Source organism: Orcinus orca, chromosome 12 (genome assembly GCF_937001465.1).
Source record: "Orcinus orca chromosome 12, mOrcOrc1.1, whole genome shotgun sequence".
In the NCBI taxonomy this organism is placed as follows: Eukaryota; Metazoa; Chordata; class Mammalia; order Artiodactyla; family Delphinidae; genus Orcinus; species Orcinus orca.
In genome coordinates this window covers 73,056,196-73,062,581 of record NC_064570.1, presented here as the reverse complement: position 1 = coordinate 73,062,581, position 6,386 = coordinate 73,056,196, and positions in this window count along the sequence as shown.

Here is a 6,386-nt window from a genome sequence, read left to right as displayed (position 1 = left end):
CTTATGGCTGTCATCTCTCATCCTCTTGCCTTCATCTGAACTGTTACCTGCCCTGTAACACCTCCCTTAACCACCCCAGCTAAGTATGTCTTGCCCTAACTCTGTTATTCTCAATCATGGCACTTTTTTTTTGTTTATTTGTTTGTTTCATATCAGTATTACAATTAGTAATACTAAATGCATCTTGGTTTACACTTTGGTCATCTGTGTTCCCAACTACATTGCAAACTCTGTTAGGAGAGAAACACTTTTATTCAGTAGAGTAGATATTCTGATGGTAGTACCTGGCTCATACAGGCATACAGTGAACATTTGTTGATAAATTATTTTAAAAAAATTATGAATATGTACATCTTCTTCAAAAAAATTGAAAGGATATACAACAATCTCTACTTTTTGTGGAATTTTAATTGATTTTCGTTTTTACCTTTATCCATGTCTGTATTTTTTTCAGATTTTCTATACGAAGATATATCTATCATAACAACATTTTCAAAGACTGTAGAAAGTAATAGAAAAAAACAAATATAAATACTTCCCTAAAATACAATTTATCTCTCCAAAAGAAGAGCAGAATTTAAATAAATTATGGTATTTTGAAAGCATTTTTTTTTTTTTTTTTTTTTTTTTTTTGCGGTACGCGTACCTCTCACTATTGTGGCCTCTCCTGTTGCGGAGCACAGGCTCCGGACGCGCAGGCTCAGCGGCCATGGCTCACGGGCCCAGCTGCTCCGCGGCATGTGGGATCTTCCCGGACCGGGGCATGAACCCGTGTCCCCTGCATCGGCAGGCGGACTCCCAACTACTGCACCACCAGGGAAGCCCGAAAGCATTTTTTTATATTCAGTGAGCATAAAGTATATATTTGCTGACTAGATGAATAACTCTATTATTTTGCTTGAACAAATGTCATTCTGCACATTTTATTGCCCTTTCTGACTCCTAGAAACAAGAGAATTATTCCCCAATGTTCCATACTTATAGAAAAGGACAACTGTCTTAAGATAAAATGACAGCTATTTTAGCAGGGACAAAGATGAACCTGGCTTCACGTTTTCAGCTTCCTATTCTTGGAATGAGGACAGTTTGGGGATGCATTGAAATGAAGTGATCAAAAGTAAGACTCTCATTACATTAACATTTTATACTTAGGAAAAGTTACAGGTAACTAAGTTGCATCACAAGTAGTAAAAACCAACTGACACTAAAAACTGGATGGAAATGGGTTCAATCTTCAACATTTAAGAATACAGATAGGGCTTCCCTGGTGGCGCAGTGGTTGAGAGTCTGCCTGCTGATGCAGGGGACACGGGTTCATGCCCCGGTCCGGGAAGATCCCACATGCCGCGGAGCGGCTAGGCCCGTGAGCCATGGCCGCTGAGCCTGTGCGTCGGGAGCCTGTGCAAAAAAAATACAGATAGTGATTAGAAAGGGTTCATAAAGATGAATAAATAGCGTTTATTAAAGGAATAAAAACAGGTACATGGACTAATAAACAAAAACAAAAATTCTGATTCTTTGAGGAACAGAGATGTATATGTTTTTATTGACAGTTTCATGACCATTTCTTGGAAGAGGAAGGATTATTTTGAAGAAAACAATAATCCATTGATTGTTTACTTTATCAAAACTTAGATAAGAAGGAGTATTAGTTGCAGAGAATTCAGTCAGATATAAGGAAAACATCTTTTTCCTTATATTTACCATTCTTGACAGTTATTTTTCAAGGTTTTTTCAGGAGGAATTTCCTGATGTAGGATGAGTCAACACTGAAAGGAGATGCATGCAAAGTCATGGTGCTGTAGACCTTGGAATTCATTGACAATTTGAAAGTTGATTACTAAAGCACAGAAGCTAATACTCTGCTGATGTTGTGGCCAAGAAAATCGACACGGTGGATACTTCCAGCTATAATATTCTATTATATCCTGCCAACATGGGTGAAGGCTAAGAACTTAGAAGAATCGAGGACAAATTGCAACTAAATTCCCACCCAACCACTTTCTTGCACCCATATACCCTGCCCAGGACCATCTGTCATTTTCCTTCAAATCATTTGTCTGACTCTCAAATAATCAGTTAAGTTCTGATTATTTGAATGCTAATATCCATGAAAGATCAAGCAAATGTGGTTTTAATATTGATGTGGCAAACCGTGTACCAAGAAAAGTAGATAGGGTTCTCCCAAAAATTAATCACGGATTATTGGGTGACAAAGAGTACAGTGCCGCGCTTGCTTTAGTTGAGTCAGACAAAGCACAAATGTTTGACGTTTTAAATCTACAGTGATACAGAGCCCAGAGATATATGCAAGAAATCTTACCCAGTTGGTGGTCCTTGTTTTACTTACTACCGTTGTCAGGGCAAACACTGATGATTTCACGCACTCTGCAAAAGGCCATAAATTTAATGTTAAGAAAATATACACTGAACAGAGAAACTTATTTCAGGTCAATGAGACCAATGAGCATGTTGTCATTCTGATATGTTTCAATCACCAATATTGCCGTTCAGATCTCTTTCAGTTATGGATTGGTTTCATACCGCATATCCTATTTCAGACCAAATGACATCTTAAGTCAAGCTAGAAATGTTTAAACATTTTAGGACAGGTGTTTTCCCACAAGACTTGCATCAAGAAATTATAGGTCCTAAAAAACCAAAGAAACAAAATCCATCTGTGAAGTGTCTATGCAGTTGATATACTTTATGGCAAAGAGTGAGTATTTTCTCATTAGGTCATTATGGTTTTGATTGGTCAACCATATGGTCAAGTTTCTTTACATTCTAAGCCAGCTCTTACAAGATACTGCATATTTCCAAAGTAAGTATATACCTGCTATTTCATGGAGGTCTGGCTTTCCTATAAAATGAACCAATGGTAATTCTTCAGTCTTTCATGATGAAAACAGTGCTGAGAACCTTTATTTACAAGAGAGGAAAGAAAAGACATAGAAAGCCATCAAAGTTCTGTAAACCAACCATTCTTATATGATGAGTTCTACTCAGCATCCACTGAGAGAAACTCATACTAAAGACTATTATCAACAAAACAGAACAAAACAAGCACTCTTTCAGGACTGAGATGGAGTTTCCCTTTATGCCAGATGTATGAGGAATGTATTCTCTACCAAGAGAAAAACAAACTCAGGAATTCCCAAGTCGTTATCATTATCTAATTCTACACTGGATTTCAATCCATCCTAAAAACGATGTATTCTTAATAACTTTAAAGATTCAGTCAGATTTATTCCTACTTGGTCTGCAGTAGCCAAACCCTGTCTTTTAAACTTCTAAAATAGGGTCCGATAAATATTTTTCAACTTCCCTAACTGCAGAATTTCATTTTCTAATGCTAGAGTGTTCTCATTTTAGGATTTCTGATTACTCTGTCTTTACTGATACAAGTTCAAAAGAAAAACTTATTGTTTCTCTAAAGTCTCTGACTGAAGAAGAAATGTCAGTAAATGAGTATTTGCATCTAATGTCACCAAATTATCAAAGACCAACCCATGTAGCTTTAGATAATGCCCTTATCTTTCACTTACATATCACTACATGCAAAATATATCAAGACATAGTTGATCAAAATATTGACAAATATTTACTTTACTGAGCAAAAACAGAATAAATACTCTTTGAGTAGAACATTGGCTAAAAAACATCTATATTGGAATAGGTCCAGGTTTGGGAAGAAATTAATGTATCAGAGAGTATCTGTATTTACTTAGGCACAGACTTTCATGGGGAGAAATTTGAGAAAATCTAAGCGCTTTTGTTTCTTATCAAGACTTACATATTTTGACATCAGTTCTCATGGGCCCTCCTCAACATACACAGAAAGGCAAACAGTTCTGGGGCCCTTGTATCACTTCGTAGTTACTCAATGAGATTAGACCTTATTGTTCTCTACTCAAAGACTCCATGAAAACCAAAAAGGAGATTAAACTATTTCATAGATAAAGAACTGGAATGACAGAAAATGTCTACGTATGACCAATGTTACACCCTTAGAGCTTTTTACAGCAGTAAGATTTAATGACATCCTTCCACCGTCCCCCACCAAAGTGTTAGGTTTCCTACCTTCTCAACTCGCTTTGTATAATGGTAAATTCCCACCATTCAATACAAAATGCTGTAGCTCCAACTCTTTTTCTCTAGTTCCAAACTTTAGTTGGGTCCTATTAGTAATTTATATATGTGTATGTACTGACACCAAACTATGATTTTCCTTTACTCCTCAGCAAATGACTTCTCTTCCACTGTCATAATTCCTTTTTCTCCCTTCTAGTGTGAGTGAGAAGGCTCTGGCATCAGACCCTAGGCCAGTTTTCCATGTCCCTGGATGGATTCTGAAAATCCTGAACGTTAGGGGAGGCACAGTTCTGATATGGTTCTAAACATCAGAAAAAGTTGTTAACTAACCAGAGTACAGACAGGCCACAGGAACCACCTATATATTCACACATACATTCAATCAATTATTATTGAAGCCCTCTGGAACAAAAGGACTTGACAATTGGGATTTGGGCCCCAGTTTTACCTCTTACTAATTCATGAGCAAGTTCATGAACATGAGCAAGTCACCTCTGTCCATCCTTCCATTTTTTCCATTTTGTTGTTGCAAAGACATGCGTTCCGCCTGAGACCTCACCAACATCCAGCATACCCAGGCCCCTGTAATGTTGTTAGCTTAAAAGGAGACCATGTTCCAGAAAATATTTGGAAAATATTAGGTGCAGTACCAGTGAATGCGGGATTGCTTTGCACAAATCACTGTTCTAGATGCTACAGTGGGTATAAGGAATCCCAACCCCATAAGGGAGATAATGCATGTATTCAAGGGTGATGCATAGCAATTAGCACTACAATGGTACCAACCAGGGAGACAGTGCCAGAATATACCAGGAAAATATCAGTCCTAAACGAAAAATCATAGCAATGTATTATAAATCACGGAAGGTCTTGATTTTCAGGGCAACCTGCTCTTTTATACAGTGTACATTGTCACTCCCATATTATAGTGGCTAAATTCAAAGTTTCGGATGAAGGGTAAACAATTAGCATTTGCAGCTAACGCATGCTAGTCAGTGGTCCAATTCAGTAGCGTCACATCTTTGTATAGCAATGCCTATTTATTCAATTATTATGATTTTTTTTAAGGAAGATATATTGTATTCAACTTTTTCTCTCAACATTTTATTATGAAAAATTTTAAACGTACAGCAAAATCAAAAGAATTTTATAGTGAACACTTGTATACCCGTCACTTATATTCTACCCTTAACATTTTTTTAAAAATAAATTTATTTATTTATTTGTTTGTTTGTGTATTTAGTTATTTACTTTTGGCTGTGTTGGGTCTTCCTTGCTGTGCACGGGCTTTCCCTAGTTGTGGCGAGAGGGGGCTACTCTTCATTGCGGTGCATGTGCCTCTCATTGCGGTGGCTTCTCTTGTTGTGGAGCACGGGCTCTAGGCGCGTGGGCTTCAGTAGTTGTGGCTCGTGGGCTCTAGAGCGCAGGCTCAGCAGTCGTGGCGCACGGGCTTAGATGCTCCGCGGCATGTGGGATCTTCCCGGAACAGGGCTCGAACTCGTGTCCCCTGCATTGGCAGGCAGATTCTCAACCACCGTGCCACCAGGGAAGTCCCCTATCCTTAACATTTTATCATACTTTTTAATCGCATATTTACCCATCTGTCCATCCTTCTATCTATCTATCCACCAATCCACAATATTCAAATTCTGTTATATTTGAAGAGATTTGAGCTATATATTCTGTTTTGATTTTAGGTGAGTTTTATTTTTCCTTTATGTAGTAGTAGATAATTCTTAGGAATGAATTATAACTGATTTATAATGTTCTGCAAACATTTGGATTTCAGATGCAAATAAATCTATTTGTCTTCTCTGTCTCTAGTTCCAAAAGATCAGTCATGGATATTCAGAAAACAACAATTTCCTAAACAACCAAATGGTGTTGAACATGATCCTTACCCATTAAGTGGAATCCACCAGACCATCAACTGGGAAACTGTGGCAAGGCTTGTGCCTGGATTAACACCCAAAGAGGTAAATAACAGTCTTCCAGGTATCTACTGAAAAGAAATCAGAAAAAGTGATCAATTTAAAGGAATAACTGTTATACTAAGAAGAAATATTTGAGTTTTACATATTCATATGCATATATAAATACTGAATATGCACATGATGCAAGTTGGATAAATATAATTTATGTAAATTATATATTAACCCACCTGGTATGTTTATTATTATGATTATTGTGATATTTAATTGTGTTTTAACTTATTGTTTCATAACAAGTGGTAAAGATTATTTTTTTAGTGTAGAGAACCTAATATTAAGAATTATAGATCTCACTTTTAA